At 41.9% G+C, this 21,439-nt stretch overlaps 1 protein-coding gene across 3 annotated transcripts in view; it reads left to right on the top strand.

The window, feature by feature from the left end:
* The window catches only part of brinp2 (bone morphogenetic protein/retinoic acid inducible neural-specific 2), a 134,362-nt gene that overhangs the window by 89,905 nt on the left and 23,018 nt on the right, over positions 1-21,439 (top strand). The window lies entirely within an intron of this gene.

Here is a 21,439-nt window from a genome sequence, read left to right as displayed (position 1 = left end):
GACACAGGTGTGCTATAAAATGCGCAAGATCAATAAAAAAAAACTAGCCAGTTTTCCCAAAATGGCTACAACCATTTTGCTCAATATCAACAAAGAGCTAGCTAATGCTGTGAATATGTACAACTAGATGTACTGGTGCCTCTCAGGCAGTTCAAGTTATTGATTGGGGACAACTTTACTGAAAAATGTGATTGTTTCTCTTGAGTGTGTTTGTAATCTTGTATAGTTGTATTTGTAAATTGTGAATATGCAGGGCTCCCTTGAAAAAGAGACATTGGTCTCAATGGGACTTAAATGTAAAAAAGAAAAACAGAAGAAGAAAAACAAATGTAGTTTGACATTGGAGGCAGGTATTGTTCCCCATTGCAATGTTTTCTCTAATGTCTAGCTGCGAGAGGGCTTCTCTCCATCTGTTGGATTCTGTGTGATATAGAAAGTGCATACTGAGTGATGTTTTGAAAGCACAGGCATGCTCCCTTAATTCCCTGAACATCATTTTGACAATACCTGACTTAGCAATATCAGAGCACCTCTCACATTGCATAACAACCTCTCGCATTGTTATAAGATGCTGCGTTGTTGACAGGCTACTGAAAGGAGGAATAAGTTCCTCATAATTGCAGAACATTCTTGTTCTGCTGACATTGTTTTTGTCTGAAGCCTAACTTAAGCAATTTGTCATGAAAATGAGCACATTGCCCCTTTCATTCTTTTAGATGGTTGAGTGTCAAAATAAGTAATGCGCAAAAAATATCATAAAAGGCACATGCACACACACACACACTCGAACACCTTAACCCAAGCTGAAAAATGTATGATGTACAATACAGAGGGAGGAAGGGATCTAAGCACTAAGCATTTTTAATGGGGCAAAGTGTTTGTCTTTTCATGGCTCTCCACTTGCCACAGAGAGCAAAGCATCCAAGGCTCAGTGCGGCTGGTTAGAGTCTGCATGCGAGGTTGAGCTGCAGCAGTTCTAGTGAGATTAGTTGATAAATAATGTGGCTAGGAAAAACTTGAAATTGGTGGGAAGTGCTGGCACATCAAGTATTTCGCCCAGCCAAGAAATGATCCAAACAGAGAGAAATATCCTGTCTCCGTCTCCAAAGCACCCCCAAATATCTTTAACTGTAGGCCTTCACTCATCAAAATGCATGTGGGTCTTTCTATAAACTAGCATAACAGTGAGGATTTCCTACACTGGACAACTTGTTACAGATGTCATTGACAATAATCTGCAAAAATGTTTAATGTCATTACATTAAGATATAAGGGACGATAATGGCTACATTCAATAAAATTCATGAGTTGGTTTAAAACCTATGTTTAACCCTTTATCATGGTTGGTGTCTTGATGGATTTGTCCAAAATCATGTGACATAAAACATGACTTTTCTGTCATGGTATTTATGGCTGTGTAAGTTGTCGTTATATCATATATGTGACGCGTATGTCGCGTGTCACTACTTCACAGGAGAGCCATTTGAACGTTTCTTAACAGAAATGCCTTCTGGAACATTTGAACTTTTATGTGCCTTAATAACAAACGTAATGCCATCTGTAAATACAAATAAAATTGTTAAATTATGACCCTAGTTGGTTTAGCCACAGAAAAAGTCAACAACCTTCCTGCTAGCCATGATTGGTAATGATAATGAGTGGGTTGGACATGCCCAAAGATGAGTTCGGATTGGTCTGCCATGTAGCACGCTTCTGTCTATTTGAGCTGGTCAGTATGTGTACAGTATGTAATCCTGTCTAGTCCTGCATTGTAGAACTGTATAAGTGTTGCTCTCCATTTTCTGAAGGACCGAGTTTTGAAATCAGTGGAATTAGAGTATGATAGATAAGGAGATGGTGAAACACCTGTCTCCGGGTTAAGTCTTCAAACTAAGGGCAACCATGGCATCTGCTACAGAGAGAGAAGCGTCCATCCATGTAAGATAGTCTAGCTAAAATATCATATCATGGTATTTTTCAAATTTTCGACGGTATGATGGTATTTGACTGTATTTTATGTTTTTGATTAATAAAAGTTCTAAATTTGCTTTATGAGTAGTGTGTGACCCTAGGGTGGCAACACATATATTCTAAATTATTTCAATGGGTCTTTCTTCATTGGGATTGTTTTATACTGTTCCATTCAACTTCAACCTAAAATAATTTCCTGCATTTCCATCAATTTCTGCATTTCCTGCACTCATTTTAGATCATTTCCACACTGCCACGATATGGGCAAACATACTAGTCCTTATTTTTAACCAAATGTTGGAATTGTCATTTAGGTCACTTTTGGAATCGTGGAAATAGAATGTTTATTATAATTATATAGTTAGAATATAAATAATAGTGGGCACTTTGAATACAGTGTTGTTTGACATGACAACGAATGAAAATACCATGGACGAGTTATTATGACAGGGTAGGAACCAAAGTGATGTTAAGTGTTTCCTAGGTGACCCTATAATCTTTGGCTACATTAAATCTTTCTTCATATAGCCAACATGCTTCGCCTATTCCTCTTTGATTTAGAAGATACTGTTGCACAAACAACATGCTGATTTAGGCCTCCACCAGCACTGCTATCAGGCTATATTAGCTAGCTACGTTTGCTCTGACTCAATACTTTTATTAGCTAGTTAGCTAGCCAGCCAGCTAACTAGCGATTAGTATTAGTGGCTAACACGCTTTAGCTTAACTTGCTATGGAAATACATACTAGCTGTTTGCAGATGTAAGAATCACAAACGAATATTGTAATTATAGAACGCTTGTGGATTTATATTAAGATCAAACATTGTCATCAACATTGTTGCATGTGGTGCATTGACCATTCAGACTGAACGAGTGACAGGGGGTGGGATTAGGTCTGTGTGGAAAGAGAGAGAGAGCGGAGAGGGATGACTCAAGTAGCGGACTAAATTATAAAAATGGACATTACACGCGGCATATCACATTTAACAAACCAAAAATAAAATAACGTTATAGTAGGTAAAGTAAAAACACAAACCAGTCCATGTATCAATATCGGTATATAGTAAAATACGGTATACCGCCCAGCCCTACTGTTAGCTAGCTAGCTAACGTTAGCTGGCTGGCTCGCTAGCTATCTCTGTAGTAATATTATTAATATGTCACAGCCATTTTCTTTGCTAGTTAAAAAGTGTAATTCAATTGTTGAAAGCATTACAGTTGCAGTCACCAACGCTCTGGATAACATAAAAACAGCCTAACCAGCTCTTCTAGGGTGAGTAAAATGGTCAGTGAGCTGTTCTCTCATTTTTGTCTGGAAGTCGCTAGCAAGCTAGCCAACTTTAGCCAGTTAGCTTGGGTGCTTGACTGCTGTTGTTAGGACATAACGCTCGGATTAACCGTTTAAGAGATCGGTGAGGCTAAAGCTTAAGATGGTGTGAATGATACTGAATGGGTGTAGACAAAGAAGAGCTCTCAGTAGGTGTACCAAAATATTCAAAGGCCATTTTCTCAAAAGTGAGGTTACAAGTTTATCAACTTTCAAAGCAAAATTACTTTCCCATTGTTCCTCAACTGTAGTGTATGATACACCATTTTCTAGCTCTTGAGTCTCTTCTTTTATCCAATGTAAGAAACACCATTTAGAATTTTGCTACATAAGACCGACTCGAGCCAGTTGGTCACATATTAAGTATTAATCAGTTAAATTAGACATTGAACTTGAATATGGATCCTGCTGTGGGACAGTTTTTGTATAGAGATATCAGAAATGCAGTGTAACTCTGTTACATTTTGTGTCTCTATATGTTATTTGGTGAAAACAGTTTTCATGGGCACACAAATCCAAGATAGTAAATGCGATTGCAAAATCAGATGCTTATAACCGAAAGTCACCTTACCTTGATACTTACTGTAAAACCTAAATTGATACTCTCGTTAACGTGGTTTTTCAATAATTATGCATAATACTTGTTGGATGCACATTTGGTGTCCAGCTGATTAGTTACAGTGTGCAATTGTGTAAATATACTTTTGCGCAGCACCCAGCGCTATTCCTATTAATTATTCTGAATAACAAATACATAAAAAATATATATATATTTCACTATTCACAATATGGTCTGGTAATGAAATAACATGACAGATATATTTTGTTTTCCATGTTACACCTGCAATTTTAAACAATACAAGGGACTTGAAGTAGCTTTATGTGAACTTGAATTTGGAGTCCAGAAATTCAAGTACTGGAATAGGCCTACCTTGAAAATCTGAAATTTCCTTCTCGAAATTTGGTTCTCGAAAAGTCCTTGCAATTATTGTGTAAGTTCTCCTGCTCCCTTGCAATTATCCAGGATTTCATTTTTGATCTGTTTTTGTGAGAGTCCAGGAAGTGGAGAGCAACACTTATGCAGTTCTACTGCAACTTCAATTGATGGGTGTTGTGCTACTCTTTTGCGGTTAATAAATCCTGTTGGGGATGGGGGCGCTGTTTAGACTATTTATGCTAATTTGGCTAATTTTTTAAACGGCTTCCCACAAAATCCTTGATCGTACAATATGCATATTATTATTATTATTGGATAGAAACAGTCTATAGTTTCTATAGGAGTTGAAATTTTGTCTCTAAGTGGAACAGAGCCCATTCTACAGCAATTTCCCTGACATGGAGTCAGATTTGAGAAATGTTGGCCACTTTTCTGAAGTCAGTTAAAAGGGCACTGTCGTTGCTATGACTATACGGACACTTCTTACGTCTTCCCCTGGATGCCTTTACGTGATGACGATTCCAACGGGGTCGATTGCGCGTTCACAGGCCCTACAAATGAAAAAAACCTTTAGCTAGCAAGTCTTTTCTTGCTGCGTAACGCGCGTGGAAGACACCGACCCTCTCCTGTTCCAAGCGTTAGTTTAGCCTGTTATATTTCTCCGGTCATCTTTTCACTCGTTATAGGAGTTACAAACATCATAAAGTAGTTAATTTAAAGCGTTTTATAGCAATTTATATCCGTTTAGTGCGATTTTGGGACATTTATTTTTGCAACGATGTGAAAAGTTGGGCACGCTTTTCAGTTCATCCCGAACGCAGTTGACATTTCCACATGGCAAGAGGACAGCTTTCCACCAAAAGACGATTTCTCCCAAGAAAGGATCCTTTGCCCAAGATACTGATGGAAGAACAGCTCAAGGTAGGACATTTTTATTATGATAAATCGTGTTTCTGTCGAAACATTTTAGTGGCTTAGGACGCCATGTTTTTTGACGTAGCTTCGCTTGGCGCAAATTGTATTGAAAAGTAAGGATAAATTAAAAAATGTAATAACGCAATTGTATTAAGAATTAAATTGTCTATCAATCCCTGTCCACCCTATATTTTTTAGTCACGTTTATGAGTATTTATGTATAAGAGTAGATCACTGTCTAAGTGGCGCAAGGACATTTTCTGACCAGCTGAGCTACATTTCACATTGTCTAACCATGATTTTGGTGGCTAAATATAAACATTTTCGATCAAACTGTATATGCATGTTGTAATGTGATGTTACAGGAGTGTCATCGGAAGAATTCTGAGAAGGTTAGTGAAAAAATTAATATCTTTTGGCGATGTTGACTTTTATCGCTCACTTTGGCTAGAATCAATGCTGGGCTGCTAATTGCTATGTGCTAAGCTAATATAACGATTTATTGTGTTTTCGCTGTAAGACACTTAGAAAATCTGAAATATTGTCTGTATTCACAGGATCTGTGTCTTTCGATTCGTGTATGCTGTGTATTTTTACGAAATGTTTGATGATTAGTAGTTAGGTAAACACGTTGCTCATTGTAATTATTCTAGTCCATTTGTGATGGTGGGTGCAATTGTAAACTATGCCATATACCTGAAATATGCACTTTTTTCTAACAAAACCTATCCCATACCATAAATATGTTATCAGACTGTCATCTAATGAGTTTTTTTGTTGGTTAGGGGCTATAAATATCTTAGTTTAGCCGAATTGGTGATGGCTACTGGTGTTGGTGGACAAATAAAAGATGGTGGATTATGCTAATGTGTTTTTAGGTAATAGATGTACATCTTTACATATTGTGTCTTCCCTGTAAAACATTTTAAAAATCGGAAATGTTGACTGGATTCACAAGATCTGTGTCTTTCATTAGCTGTATTGGACTTTAATGTGTGAAAGTTAAATATTTTAAAAAAATATTTTTTTTGAATTTCGCGGCACTGGTTTTTCAGTGGGGGGGGGGGGGTGTGCCGCTAGCGCCACGCTGATCCTAGACAGGTTTTAAACCATGTGTGGTTATTATGAGGACAACAACATCTTAATGTTTGCTTCAACTTGACTTTCCACAGAAATCCTTTCCTAAAAAAATGGAACCTGGTTTTTGGTCACTTTCTCATTATAAAAACAGCAATGATGAGATTCAAAGGTGAGATTAATGCTACCGCTAATCATGGCTTTATTATGTGTGCCAATATCGGCTACATAGGCTCCAGAAATATCGCTGTGCATGCATCCAATCTATTTAGTCAGGCAATGTCAACACTATTCTCAAATATATTTAATGTAATAATAATTTCAATATCAATGCATTGGTAAGGTCTAAAAAAAGCATTTTTCTTAAAGTGGTTGTCAAATTTTTGGACACTTACATGCTTTTTGAGGTACTTGAAAATTATAATGAAGTGCTTGAAAAAGTTCTCGAAAGTTCTTGAATTTGACTTGCCAATGTCTGTATGAATCCTGCTGAAAGGATGTATAGTCCTAAGCCTATATTGTTATAGGTGGAGTTATGGGAAATTTGCATATATTCACTTTTATACTTTTATTCCTCTAAGTGCACATGTGGAACTGAATGAAAATCCTTTTTATTTTTGTTTCAATCCAATTTAAAAAATGTATCCCAATGTTACACATTGGCCCCATTATTTATAGAAAGACCCATATCTCCTTTGAGCAGATGAAATGGCTAGCTCCAGAGGACTAGGCCAGCCAAGGCAAAGCCTGACTAGAAATATATTTACTCCAGTCATGTATTTTTCATTGTCAAAAAACTAGATGGCTTGGGAATCTGGTAATAATAGGGCCTTTAGTATAAACTGTTATTGCAACTTCTTCTGGATTGGTGTCTCTTCCATGGGACGGTTGAGCTAACGTAGGCTAATGCAATTAGCATGAGGTGGTAAGTAACAAGAACATTTCCCAGGACATAGACATATATGATATTGGCAGAAAGCTTAAATTCTTGTTAATCTAACTGCACTGTCCAATTTACAGTAACTATTACAGTGAAATAATACCATGCTGTTGTTTGAGGAGATTGTAAAGTTTTGAAAATGGTAAGTCATTAATAAACAAATTAGGCATATTTCGGAATGCAATGAGAAATGCAATGCATATTGAGAAATGCAATGGTTCATTCGATCAGTCTAAAACTTTGCACATACACTGCTGCCATCTAGTGGCCAAAATCTAAATTGCAGCTGGGCTGGAATAATACAAAAGAAAGGTTGTTTTTTTCTTTGTATTATCTTTTACCAAATATATTGTGTTATATTCCTCTACATTCCTTTCACATATCCATAAACTTCAAAGTGTTTCCTTTCAAATGGTACCAATAATATGCATATCCTTGCTTCTGGGCTTGAGTTATAGGCAGTTAGATTTGTTTATGTAATTGTAGGCGAAAATTGGGGGGGAAAAGGTGGTTTAAGGCTCTGGCAATACAAGAAAGACTTGATTGTTTCTGTTTAAAAATGCATTGATTGCTGTGACATAATGTTTACACTACAAGACATACTGTATGGATCTTTTTAACGTTGAGTTATACTTATGAACACACAATACTAATTCAAGTAGGAATTGCAAGACTGTAGCCTAATACTTCTGTACCACTGCGGACAGTAGTCATTTTCCAAATTAGTTCCTGCTGTTTTTGTTGAGCACAATCATTGAAATGACTCAGAAAACCAATGTCACAGGACATCAGGTTGTAATGAATGCATTCGTCAAGTTGAATGAACCTCCGAAGTAAACAAAGCTAGCAAACAAAGCTATGTCGATGTTGATTAAAAAATATAAGAAGAAGAAGAAGAATATTTGAAGGACTAATGTTTCACATATGATGCCTCTCATTAGTGACGCAATTTCTACACAGATTTCTATGACTGACAAAGCAAAACCAATTTCTCACGCTGGCACCCAGGCTACCCCTAATATTAGTTGTATAGTTGTATAGTCAAATGAGCTACAATTTACTGTATGTAAATCTGCAATGTACACACATTACATGAATCTTAACAGGTTTGTTAAACTTAGTGTAGATTTTTTTAATCTGTCAAAAATAATCTGTCAATACCTCTAACTACCATAATAAACAATGTGCAGAAGTGTAAAATCTGCCCATAAATGTCAAGTATTCTCTCAGTGTTAGATTTACTTTTCTTTCGTTATACAGTGCAAATCGCCTAATTGTCACAATGGTTCCATTATGTTAATTAAAACATGCCTTCAAGTAACAGTGAGTTGTTTGATACATGGTACCAACAACAAATAGTCTTGGCACTGCTTCACCATCAATTCCTGCCAGTTGAAATTCCACTGATATCTTGCCCATTTCTGCATTTATTACCTCCAAAAAAGCATGGACTGCGAGTGCTTAGATGTGGCACATACACAATTTGAATGCGACAGATTTGTACTAACATGAAAAAGACTTATCCAGAAATTGATTTCTTTGGTTCAATAGCTGGCAACTTCTCCCAACCTTTTTTTGTTATTTTCTTTTATTTATTCATAGGATTACATTTGGCAGTTAATTCATCCTGTCGGACGAACAAAACATCAGATTAACTCTAAAGGCGCCAACATATTTTTATCTTAAAAGCAGCAACGTAGGTCATTTTTGACCTCAATTGGTAATGATTGAGTCTGTCAAGTAGTGACACATTTCAATATATTAACTTTTTGTAACACAGTTATTGGTTTTCATTCCCCAAAATAAGCATATATTTTAAGATTTTCACACATTTATAGTCAAATTTCATGTTTAAAATGTTAATGTTTTTCATGTTTTGAACAGTTAACTTTATACATGTCACCCATAACAACTTGTGATGGACATTTGTCTGTTAATCATTAAAAGTGTTGTGTTTCTGTGATACTCAGAGGCTGAGAAATTCAGCTCATTAGAAGTACCGGTACGGGGGCCTCCCGAGTGGCTCAGCAGTCTAAGACACTGCGTCGCTGTGCTAGAGGAGTTACTACAGACCTGGGTTCATTCCCGGACTGTGCCATGGCCGGGAGTCCCATAGGACGGCGCACAAATGGCCCAGTGTCGTCCTGTTTAGAGGAGAGTTTGGCCGGGTGGCCTTTACTTGGCTCATCGCACCCTATCGACTCCTTGTGGGTGGCCGGTGCCTGTAGGCTGACCCAGGTAGCCAATTGAAAAGTGTTTCATTTGACACATTGGTGCAGCTGGCTTCCGGGTTAAGCTGGCAGGTGTTAAGGAGCACAGTTAGGAGGACACATGACTCCATCTTCACCTCACCCAAGCCCATTGGGGAGTTGCAGCGATGAGACAAGATCAAAAAGGGGGGTAGGTAAAAAGCAAAAAAAAAAAGAAGTGAAAAAAGAAGTACTGGTACGACCTAGCCACCAATGGAGCATTATAGGCGATAGATTTTGTGCTCTAACTTTGGAACGCTATGGGCTATCAACTCAACTTGGTCTAGAGCCATTATTGGAATCTAAATATGTATTTACGTTTATATTTTCATTTTATTTTTTATAGTGGCTGCTATGCCCCCCAGGGGCCAAATCTGGGGTGGCTCCATAGATTTACATCTATCAATCAATCAAATGTATTTATAAAGGCCTTCTTACATCAGCTGATGTCACAAAGTGCTGTACAGAAACCCAGCCTAAAACCCCAAACAGCAAGCAATGCAGGTGTAGAAGCATGGTGGCTAGGAAAAACTCCCTAGAAAGGCCAGAACCTTGGAAGAAACGTAGATAGGAACCAGGCTATGAGGAGTGGCCAGTCCTCTTCTAGCTGTGTCGCGTGTAGATTATAACAGAACATGGCCAAGATGTTCAAATGTTCATAGATGACCAGCAGGGTCAAATAATAATAATCATAGTGGTTGTCGAGGGTGCCGACGATACCCTGGGACAGGGCCAAACAGGCAGGATATAACCCCATCCCTTTGCCAAAGCACATCCCCCACACCACTAGAGGGATATCTTCAACCACCAACTTACCATCCTGAGACAAGGCCGAGTATAGACCACAAAGATCTCCGCCACGGCACAACCCAAGGGGGGGCGCCAAACCGGACAGGAAGATCACGTCAGTGACTCAACCCACTCAAGTGACGCACCCCTCCTAGGGACGGCATGGAAGGGCACCAGTAAGCCAGTGACTCAGCCCCTGTAATAGGGTTAGAGGCAGAGAATTCCAGTGGAGAGAGGGAAACCGGCCAGGCAGAGACAGCAAGGGCGGTTCGTTGCTCCAGTGCCTTTTCCTTCACCTTCACACTCCTGGGCCAGACTACACTCAATCATAGGACCTACTGAAGAGATGAGTCTTCATTAAAGACTTAAAGGTTGAGACTGAGTCTGTCTCTCACATAGGTAGGCAGACCATTCCATAAAAATGGAGCTCTATAGGAGCAAGCCATGCCTCCAGCTGTTTGCTTAAAAATTCTAGGGACAGTAAGGGGGCCTGCGTCTTGTGACCGTAGCATACGTGTTTGATGTACGGCAGGACCAAATCGGAAAGATAGGTAGGAGCAAGCCCATGTAATGCTTTGTAGGTTAACAGTAAAACCTTGAAATCAGCCCTCGCCTTAACAGGAAGCCAGTGTAGAGAAGCTAACACTGGAGTAATATGATCACATTTTTGGGTTCTAGTCAGGATTCTAGCAGCCGTGTTTAGCATTAACTGAAGTTTATTTAGTGCTTTATCCGGGTAGCCGGAAAGTAGAGCATTGCAGTAGTCTAACCTAGAAGTGACAAAAGCATGAATGAATTTTTCTGCATCATTTTTGGACAGAAAGTTTCTGATTTCTGCAGTGTTACGTAGATGGAAAAAAGCTGTCCTTGAAACAGTCTTGATATGTTCGTCAAAAGAGAGATCAGGGTCCAGAGTAACACAGAGGTCCTTCACAGTTTTATTTGAGATGACTGTACAACCATCAAGATGAATTGTCAGACTCAACAGAAGATCTCTTTGTTTCTTGGGACCTAGAACAAGCATCTCTGTTTTGTCAGAGTTTAAAAGTAGAACATTTGCAGCCATCCAATTCCTTATGTCTGAAACACAGGCTTCCAGGGAGGGCAATTTTGGGGCTTCACCATGTTTCATTGAAATGTACAGCTGTGTGTTATCTGCATAGCAGTGAAAGTTAACATTATGTTTCCGAATGACATCACCAAGAGGTAAAATATATAGTGAAAACAATAGTGGTCCTAAAACGGAGCCTTGAGGAACACCAAAGTTTACAGTTGATTTGTCAGAGGAAAACCCATCCACAGAGACAAACTGATATCTTTCCGACAGATAAGATCTAAACCAGGCCAGAACTTGTCCGTGTAGACCAATTTGGGTTTCCAATCTCTCCAAAAGAATGTGGTGATCGATGGTATCAAAGCAGCACTAAGGTCTAGGAGCACGAGGACAGATGCAGAGCCTCGGTCTGACGCTATTAAAAGGTCATTTATCACCTTCACAAGTGCAGTCTCAGTGCTATGATGGGGTCTAAAACCAGACTGAAGCGTTTCGTATACATTGTTTATCTTCAGGAAGGCAGTGAGTTGCTGCGCAACAGCCTTTTCAAAAAATGTTGAGAGGAATGGGAGATTCGATATAGGCCGATAGTTTTTTATATTTTCTGGGTCAAGGTTTGGCTTGTTCAAGAGAGGCTTTATTGCTGCCACTTTTAGTGAGTTTGGTACACATCCGGTGGATAGAGCCGTTTATTATGTTCAACATAGGAGGGCCAAGCACAGGAAGCAGCTCTTTCAGTAGTTTAGTTGGATTAGGGTCCAGTATGCAGCTTGAAGGTTTAGAGGCCATGATTATTTTCATCAATGTGTCAAGAGATATAGTACTAAAAACTTGAGTCCCCTTGATCCTAGGTCCTGGCAGAGTTGTGCAGACTCAGGGCAGCTGAGCTTTGGAGGAATACGCAGATTTAAAGAGGAGTCCGTAATTTGCTTTCTAATGATCATGATATTTTCCTCAAAGAAGTTCATGAATTTATTACTACTGAAGTGAAAGCCATCCTGTCTTGGGGAATGCTGCTTTTTAGCTAGCTTTGCGACAGTATCAAAAATAAATTTGGGATTGTTCTTATTTTCCTCAATTAAGTTGGAAAAATAGGATGATCGAGCAGCAGTGAGGGCTCTTCGATACTGCACAGTACTGTCCTTCCAAGCTAGTCGGAAGACTTCCAGTTTGGTGTAGTGCCATTTCCGTTCCAATTTCCCGGATTCTTGCTTCAGAGCTCGGTTATATTCTGTATACCAGGAAGCTAGTTTCTTATGACTTCTACACCTGCATTCTAGCTGTTTGGGGTTTTAGGCTGGGTTTCTGTACAGCACTTCGAGATATTATCTGATGTACGAAGGGCTATATAAAATAAAATTGATTGATTGATTGATTATGACAAATATTTTTTGTTTTTAGGGGTGCGACTGCGGGTCTAGGGTATTGCACAAGGTTAAATTGAGTTCTTCAGTTAGGTGATTTTTGTACTCTGACGTCCGTGGTTAGGCGGAGGGAGTCTGGAAGGGCATCTAGGAATCTTTGGGTTGTCCGAGAATTTATAGCACGACTTTTGATGATCCTTGGTTGGGGTCTGAGCAGATTATTTGTTGCGATTGCAAACATAATAAAATGGTGGTCCGATAGTCCAGGATTATGAGGAAAAATATTAATATCCACGTTTATTCCACGGGACAAAACTAGGTCCAGAGTATGACTGTGGCAATGGGTAGGTCTGGAGACATGTTGGACAAAACCCAATGAGTCGATGATGGCTCCGAAAGCCCTTTGGAGTGGGTCTGTGGACTTTTCCATGTGAATATTAAAGTCACCAAAAATGTTAATATTATCTGCCATGACTACAAGGTCCGATAGGAATTCAGGGAACTGTGAGGAACGCTGTATATGGCCAGGAGGCCTGGTCACGATGGCTACACCCACCCGTAGCACACGCTCCAGCAGGTGTATCTCACTGATCATCCCTAAAGCCAAAACCTCATTTGGACGCCTTTCCTTCCAGTTCTCTGCTGCCTGCGACTGGAACGAATTGCAAAAATCTCTGAAGTTGGAGACTTTTATCTCCCTCAACAACTTTAAAAATCTGCTATCCGAGCAGCTAACCGATCGCTGCAGCTGTACATAGTCCATCTGTAAACTACCCACCCAATTTACCTACCTCACCCCCCATACTGCTTTTATTTATTTACTTTTCTGCTCTTTTGCACACCAGTATCTCTTCTTGCACATGATCATCTGATGATTTATCACTCCAGTGTTAATCTGCTAAATTGTAATTATTCGATTTATTGCCTACCTCATGCCTTTTGCACACATTGTATATAGATTCTCTTTTTTCTACCATGTTATTGACTTGTTTATTGTTTACTCCATGTGTAACTCTGTGTTGTTGTCTGTTCACACTGCTATGCTTTATCTTGGCCAGGTCGCAGTTGCAAATGAGAACTTGTTCTCAACTAGCCTACCTGGTTAAATAAAGGTGAAAAAAAAACAGTAGCTATAAAAAGTGATTGAGTAGGCTGCATAGATTTCATGACTAGAAGCTCAAATGACGAAAACGTTGTTTTTTTTATTATTGAAATTTGCTATCATAAATATTAGCAACACCACCTTTGAGGGATGCGAGGGGGATATGGTTTCTAGTGTAACCAGGAGGTGAGGCCTCATTTAACACAGTAAATTCATCAGGCTTAGGCCATGTTTCAGTCAGGCCAATCATATCAAGATTATGATCAGTGATTAGTTCATTGACTATGACTGCCTTAGAAGTGAGGGATCTAACATTAAGTAGCCCTATTTTGAGATGTGAGGTATCACAATCTCTTTCAATAATGGTAGGAATGGAGAAGGTCTTTATTCCAGTGAGATTGCTAAATCGAACACCGCCATGTTAAGTTTTGCCCAACCTAGGTCAAGGCACAGACACTGTCTCAATGGGGATAGCTGAGCTGACTACACTGACTGTGCTAAGGGCAGACTCCACTAAGCTGGCAGGCTGGGTAACAGCCTGCTGCCTGGCATGCACCCTATCTCATTGTGGAGCTAGGGGAGTTAGAGCCCTGTCTATGTTCGTAGATACGATGAGAGCACCCCTCAAGCTAGGATGGAGTCCGTTACTCCTCAACATGCCAGGCTTGGTCCTGTTTGTGGGTGAGTTCCAGAAAGAGGGCCAATTATATACAAATACAATTTTGGGGGAGGGGCAGAAAACAGTTTTCAACCAGCGATTGAGTTGTGAGACTCTGCTGTAGAGCTCATCACTCCCCCTAACTGGGAGGAGGCCAGAGACAATTACTCGATGCCGACACAACTTTCTAGCTGATTTACACGCTGAAGCTATGTTGCGCTTGGTGACCTCTGACTGTTTCATCCTAACATCGTTGGTGCCGTGGATAACAATATCCCTATACTCTCTACACTCGCCAGTTTTAGCTTTAGCCAGCACCATCTTCAGATTAGCCTTAACGTCGGTAGCCCTACCCCCTTGTAAACAGTGTATGATCGCTGGATGATTCATTTTAAGTCTAATACTGCGGGTAACAGAGTCGCCAATGACTAGGGTTTTCAATTTGTCAGAGCTAATGGTGGGAGGCTTCGGCGTCTCAGACCCTGTAACGGGAGGAGTAGAGACCAGAGAAGGCTCGGCCTCTGACGCCGACTCGCTGCTTAATGGGGAGAACCGGTTGAAAGTTTCTGTCAGCTGAATAAGCGACACCGGTTGAGCATTCCTACAGCATTTCCTTCCAGAAGCCATGAGAAAGTTGTCCAGCTGCGGGGACTGTGCGGGGGGTTTATACTACTATCTGTACTTACTGGTGGCACAGACGCTGTTTCATCCTTTCCTACACTGAAATTACCCTTGCCTAACGATTGCGTCAGAAGATGGGCTTGCAGCACAGCTATCCTCGCCGTAAGGCGATTGTTCTCCTGTATGTTATGAGTACAGTGACTGCAATTAGAAGGCATCATGTTAATGTTACTACTTAGCTTCGGCTGGTGGAGGTCCTGGCGAACCACGTCCAGATAAAGCGTCCGGAGTGAAAAAGTTGAATGAAAAAAGGGCTTTGTCAAGCAACTATCTTATACATCTACCTTTGTGACAACATTTTCAGCTTAGCACCACTTGTAAACAAATTTGATATTATTTTTCATTCTTCCATATTAACACATAAATCATCGTAAATTGAATTTTTTTGTTGGTAACTAGTTGCTTGAAAAAGCCCAAAAATGACGAAATGACATTTTTCACCGCTGTTGGCGCTTTTAGGATTAAATCGCATCCAGGACATCCATGCATCTTCAATATCTTAGCATTTTGTACATGTCTTAGTGGTCGACTGATCTGTATTGCTTTTTTATCCCTGCATTTTGATGGAGTTAGATTAGAATGTGACGTGTATTGCACACACTGATTAGACGATAACAATATCATAACGAAGATCATGCATAATGTGGAAACCTGTATATTCAGGAACAAATGATGGCATTCTGCTTAGCTCCAGTAATGTTTTCTCTAAGAGGGGATTATAATGTCGAGTACATGGCAGATTCTCCCTACAAACCCTGCAGAACTGCTGCTCTTAGCCCAAGCAAAACTTCATACAAAGCTCAATAGTGCTTCTCCAGCAGCCAATTCAATGTAATGCATGCAGCCACAGAACTTGCAAGAAACATAGCCTATGTATTGGTACAGTGCATTCGGAAAGTATTCTGACCCCTTCACATTTTTCACATTTTGTTACGTTACAGCCTTATTCTAAAATTGATTTAAAAAATTAGAATTATCATCAATCTACACACAATGCCCCATAATGACAAAGCAAAAACAGGTTTTAGATTTTTTTGCAAATGAGACCCTTTGCTATGAGACTTGAAATTGAGCTCAGATGCATCCTGTTTCCATTGATCATCCTTGAGATGTTTCTACAATTTGACTGGAGTCCTTTTTTTAATTCAATTGATTGGACATGATTTGGAAAGACACACACCTGTCTATATAAGGCCCCACAGTTGACAGTGCATGTCAGAGCAAAAATCAAACCATGAGGTCGAAAGCATTGTCTGCAGAGCTCAGAGACAGGATTATGTTGAGGCACAGGTCTGGGGAAGGGTACACATTTGTTTTCAGCATTGAAGGTCCCAAGAACGCAGTGGCCTCCATCATTCTTAAATGGTTGCCCAGCAAAACTGAGCAATAGGGAGACAAGGCCCTTGGTCAGGGAGGTGACCAAGAACCCAATGGTCATTCTGACAGAGCTCCAGTTCCTCTGTAGAGATGGGAGAACCTTCCAGAAGAACAACCATCTCTGCAGCACTCCACCAATCAGGCCTTTGTGGTAGATTGGCCAGATGGAAGCCACTCCTCAGTAAAAGGCACATGACAGACCGCTTGGAATTTGCTAAAAGGCATTTAAAGGACTCTCAGACCATGAGAAAAAAGATTCTCTGGTCTGATGAAACCAAGATTGAACTCTTTGGCCTGAATGCCAAGCGCAATGTCTGGAGTAAACCAGGCACCGCTCATCACTTGGCCAATACCATCCCTACGGTGAAGCATGGTGGGGGCAGCATCATGCTGTGGGGATGTTTTTCAGCGGCAGGGACTGGGAGACTAGTCAACATTGCGGGAAAGATGAACGTAGCAACATACAGAGAAATCCTTGATGAAAATCTGCTCCAGAGAGCTCAGGATCTCAGACTTGGGCGATGGTTCACCTTCCAACAGGACAACGACTCTAAGCACACAGCCAAGACAATGAATTAGTGGCTTCGGGACAAGTCTCTGACTGTCCTTGAGTGGCCCAGCCAGAGCCTGGACTTGAATCCGATCTAACATCTCTGGAGAGACTTGAAAATAGCTGTGCAGCGACACTCCCCATCCAATCTGACAGAGCTTGAGAGGACCTGCTGAGAAGAATGGGAGAAACTCCCCAAATACAGGTGTGCCAAGCTTGTAGTGTCCTACTCAAGAAGACTTGAGGCTGTAATCACTGCCAAAGTTGCTTCAACAAAGTACTGAGTAAAGGGTCTGAATACTTATGTAAATGTCATATTTACATTTCTAAAAACCTATTTTTGCTTTGTCATTATGGGGCATTGTGATTGATGAGGGAAAAACTATTTAATCCATTTTAGAATAAGGCTGTAACATAACAAAATGTGGGAAAAATGAAGGGGTCTGAATACTTTCCAAATGCACTGTAACGGTAGATGTTGCATGTTGCACATGTCAGTAATATGATTGGAGCTATAATTCTACCGTGAACTCATGCTGATACAGTGCCACAGATCAACACTTTCTAATTGTTAGTATACAGACTAAGAGATCTAGTCAAGCTCACACAAACACTACGCACAAGGAACTCAATTATAATTAATATTTTGTTAAAAGATAAGGTTTGCCAAAAGTTGAAATTCAAAGTGTATTATACAGCTCTGGAAATCTAGACCCATTGTATTAATAGTTTTGTGATGCTTGGGGATACTTTGATCCCTGTGATTTTACATTCTGTGCAGACTTCACATGTCGGTTCCCGGAGGCACATAAGTTCGCTCACATGATCAGAGACCACAAAGCACCCGCCTGCCTTTACTCAAGCAGCAGTGGCAGCAAAATAAGAATGTGCACTATATTTCAAACGAGAGACATGAAATACAACAAAAACATGGAGAAACATGGATTAAGGCGCAGGGGTAGAGACAAACAGTTAGTTCCTTGAGAAGAAGTCTTTGAAGCACTGTCAGCTCACCATTGGAGCTCAGGGACTGTGATGGTGGTTTTACTCGTGTGCTGCTGACCCCTAAAGCTCTCTGTGATCCCTGAGGACCACTAGCCCACCATGCGCTCCGACTGGAGGACAACTTACTCTCCTGAGGTACATAGACTCAACAGTGCTCGACATCTCACCAGGGGCTCAAGAGTGTTGGCCTAGGTCCAGCAGCAGACTCTCTGAGACTATTTCAAACACCAGTTGAACCTCGCTACTCTTTCTGTCATGTGTCAAACTTTTTTGTTCACTTTAATACATGAACAATGGAGCAAAACTTTCCCTGGCTCTATTTCTAGCATGAAAGTGATTCATCGTCAAACTTGACCAGTAGCTCAGCGAAGTAGCACAGATGCTTGCGGAGGAGGTGTTGTATACTGAAAATAAAGGGTTTTTCCTAGGGAGAAAAACATCATCAACGCTGTTCAATATCTGACTGCTTGCCACAAAGACATGGAGCTATAAATAGAATAGCAGATGAAGGCCTCTCCTCCCTCTCCTGCTGACAAATGGATGAGACAATGGCAGTTCATCTTCTACTATTGTTCATTCTGTGTGCCTGTTGAGAGAGAGATGCATCAAATCCACATGGGGTAATTTAGTGTGGTTAGGGATCCTTTAGCTCAGGCTCCATTTGTCACCAGGATCGCCTGCAGAGAACCTTTTTTAATGAAAAATGTAGTGTGTATGTCTAAAATGGCACCATGTTCCCTATACAGTGCACTACGTTTGACCAGAGCCCTATGGACCCTGGTCAAAAGTAATGCACTATATAGAGGATAGGATGCTATTTGGGACGTGTGTTTAATGTGGTCGGGGGGGAAAGGACCACATGCCCCCCTGTACAAAGGTAGCTGGTAGAGGTGCATTACATGTCTCTGGGTGGGGTGGCTCGTGTAACGTGTGCTCTCCCTTCATACGGTCTCGTTTCCTAGAATCTTTGCACTCCCAGGGGATACTACCTGAGAATGTAGTCATGGTACTAATCCTTCCTCTCCCCTCTACAGAGTTAAAATCACTGCCTACAGGTGAAGGTATAGCTTACATGACTACCTCCCTGCAAAATAAGTGGACTTTGCCAGGGAAATAATGCTACAGTATGTTGTAATATGAGCGTGTTTTACTTACATACAACGTGTTTAACATATTCATGGAATGCACGTTGCATCACAATATCGATACGAATATTCTCTTGAGCACTGGTGCCCAACTGAACGTTCTGCTTAATTGGCACTGATGAACATTTAATCTAAAGTGCATTATGGTGGCTTGGTGTAACAGTCCTGACCTATTTATGTTAGTTTTTATGTGTTTTTGGTCAGGGCATGTGTTTTGGGTGGGCAGTCTATGTTATCTGTTTCTATGTTGGTTTCGGTTTGCCTGGTATGGCTCTTGATTAGAGGCAGGTGGTTTGCATTTTCCTCTAATCAAGAGTCATATTTAGGTAGGGCATTTCTCACTGTTTGTTTGTGGGTGATTGTCTCCTGTGATGTCTTCGTTATGTTTCGATGTATTCACTTTTGGAGCTGTTTGGCTGTTCGTATGTTTCGATGTCCGTTCCTGTTCGTGAGTTTACGTTTGTCTATGTAAGTTTATGTTCAGGTTGCGTCAACGTCGTTTTCTTATTTTGTAAATTTTGAAAGTGTTTGTTTTGTTTCGTATTGCCATCAGTTTTCGTTATTAATAAATAAAGATGGCATATTTCCCTGACTCCGCATATTGGTCTGAAGATCCTTCTCTCCTCACCTCATCCGAGGATGAGGAAAGCGACAGCTATAACAGAATCACCCACCTAAATACAGAGACCAAGCGGTATGGGAATGCTCGACGGAGCAACAAGGACTTTTGGACTTGGGAGGAGATCCTGTCTGGTAGAGGACCCTGGGTGCAAACTGGGGAATATCGCTGCTCTCGTGAGAAGAGTGAGGCAGTCACAGCCCAGGAGCGGTGGTTTAAGGAGGCAGCTAGGAGACGTGGATGGAAGCCGGAGAATCAAGCTCGTAACCGGAATTATGAGGGGACTCGTCTTGCACGGAAGCCCGAAAAGCCCGTGAGTAACTCCCAAAAATTTCTTGGGGGGGGCTAAAGGGTAGTGGGCCAAGGGCAGGTAGGAGACCTGCGCCCACTTCCCAGGCTAACCGTGGAGAGCGGGAGTACGGGCAGACACCGTGTTACGCAGTAGAGCGCACGGTGTCTCCTGTACGTGTGCATAGCCCAGTGCGGGTTATTCCACCTCCCCGCACTGGTAGGGCTAGATTGGGCATTGAGCCAGGTGTCATGAGGCCGGCTCAACGCGTCTGGTCTCCAGTGCGTCTCCTCGGGCCGGCATACATGGCACCTGCCTTACGCAGGGTTTCCCCGGTTCGCCTACACAGCCCGGTGCGGGTTATTCCACCTCCCCGTACTGGGCGGGCGACCGGGAGCATTCAACCAGGTAAGGTTGGGCAGGCTCAATGCTCAAGAGAGCCAGTACGCCTGCACGGTCCGGTATTTCCGGCGCCACCTCCCCGCCCCAGCCTAGTACCTACAGTGCCTATATTACGCACTAGGCTACCAGTGCATTTCCAGAGCCCTGTTCCTCCTCCACGCACTCTCCCTATAGTGCGTGTATCCAGTTCGGTGCCTCCAGTTCCGGCCCCACGCACTAAGCCACCTGTGCGTCTCCCAAGTCCTGTACACACTGTCACTTCTCCCCGTACTAGTCCTGAGGTGCGTGCCCTCAGCCAGGTGCCACCAGTGCCGGTACCACGCACCAGGTATAGAGTACGCTTTGAGAGTTCAGTGTGCCCTGTCTCTGCTCCACGCACTAGTAGGAAGGTGCTTATCATTAGCCCGGTGCCTCCAGTTCCGGCACCACGCACCAGGTCTACAGTGCGCCGTATCCGGCCAGAGCCATCCGTCTCCCCAGCGCCATCTGAGCCATCCGTCTCCCCAGCGCCATCTGAGCCATCCGTCTCTCCAGCGCCATCTGAGCCATCCGTCTCCCCAGCGCCATCTGAGCCATCCGTCTCCCCAGCGCCATCTGAGCCATCCGTCTCCCCAGCACCATCTGAGCCATCCGTCTGCCAGGAGCCTGCAAAGCCGCCCGTCTGCCATGAGCCTGCAAAGCCGCCCGTCTGCCATGAGCCTACAGAGCCGTCAGCCAGACAGGAGCCGCTAGAGCCATCAGCCAGACAGGAGCCGCTAGAGCCGTCAGCCAGACAGGATCTGCCAGAGCCGCCAACCAGACAGGATCTGCCAGAGCCGCCAACCAGACAGGATCTGCCAGAGCCGCCAACCAGACAGGATCTGCCAGAGCCGCCAACCAGACAGGATCTGCCAGAGCCGCCAACCAGACAGGATCTTCCAGAGCCGCCAACCAGACAGGATCTGCCAGAGCCGCCAACCAGACAGGATCTGCCAGAGCCGCCAACC

This window comes from Salvelinus fontinalis, chromosome 26 (assembly GCF_029448725.1).
Source record: "Salvelinus fontinalis isolate EN_2023a chromosome 26, ASM2944872v1, whole genome shotgun sequence".
In the NCBI taxonomy this organism is placed as follows: domain Eukaryota; kingdom Metazoa; phylum Chordata; class Actinopteri; order Salmoniformes; family Salmonidae; genus Salvelinus; species Salvelinus fontinalis.
The sequence above is the reverse complement of the archived record's forward strand: the minus strand, read 5'-3'. Positions and strand labels throughout refer to the sequence as shown.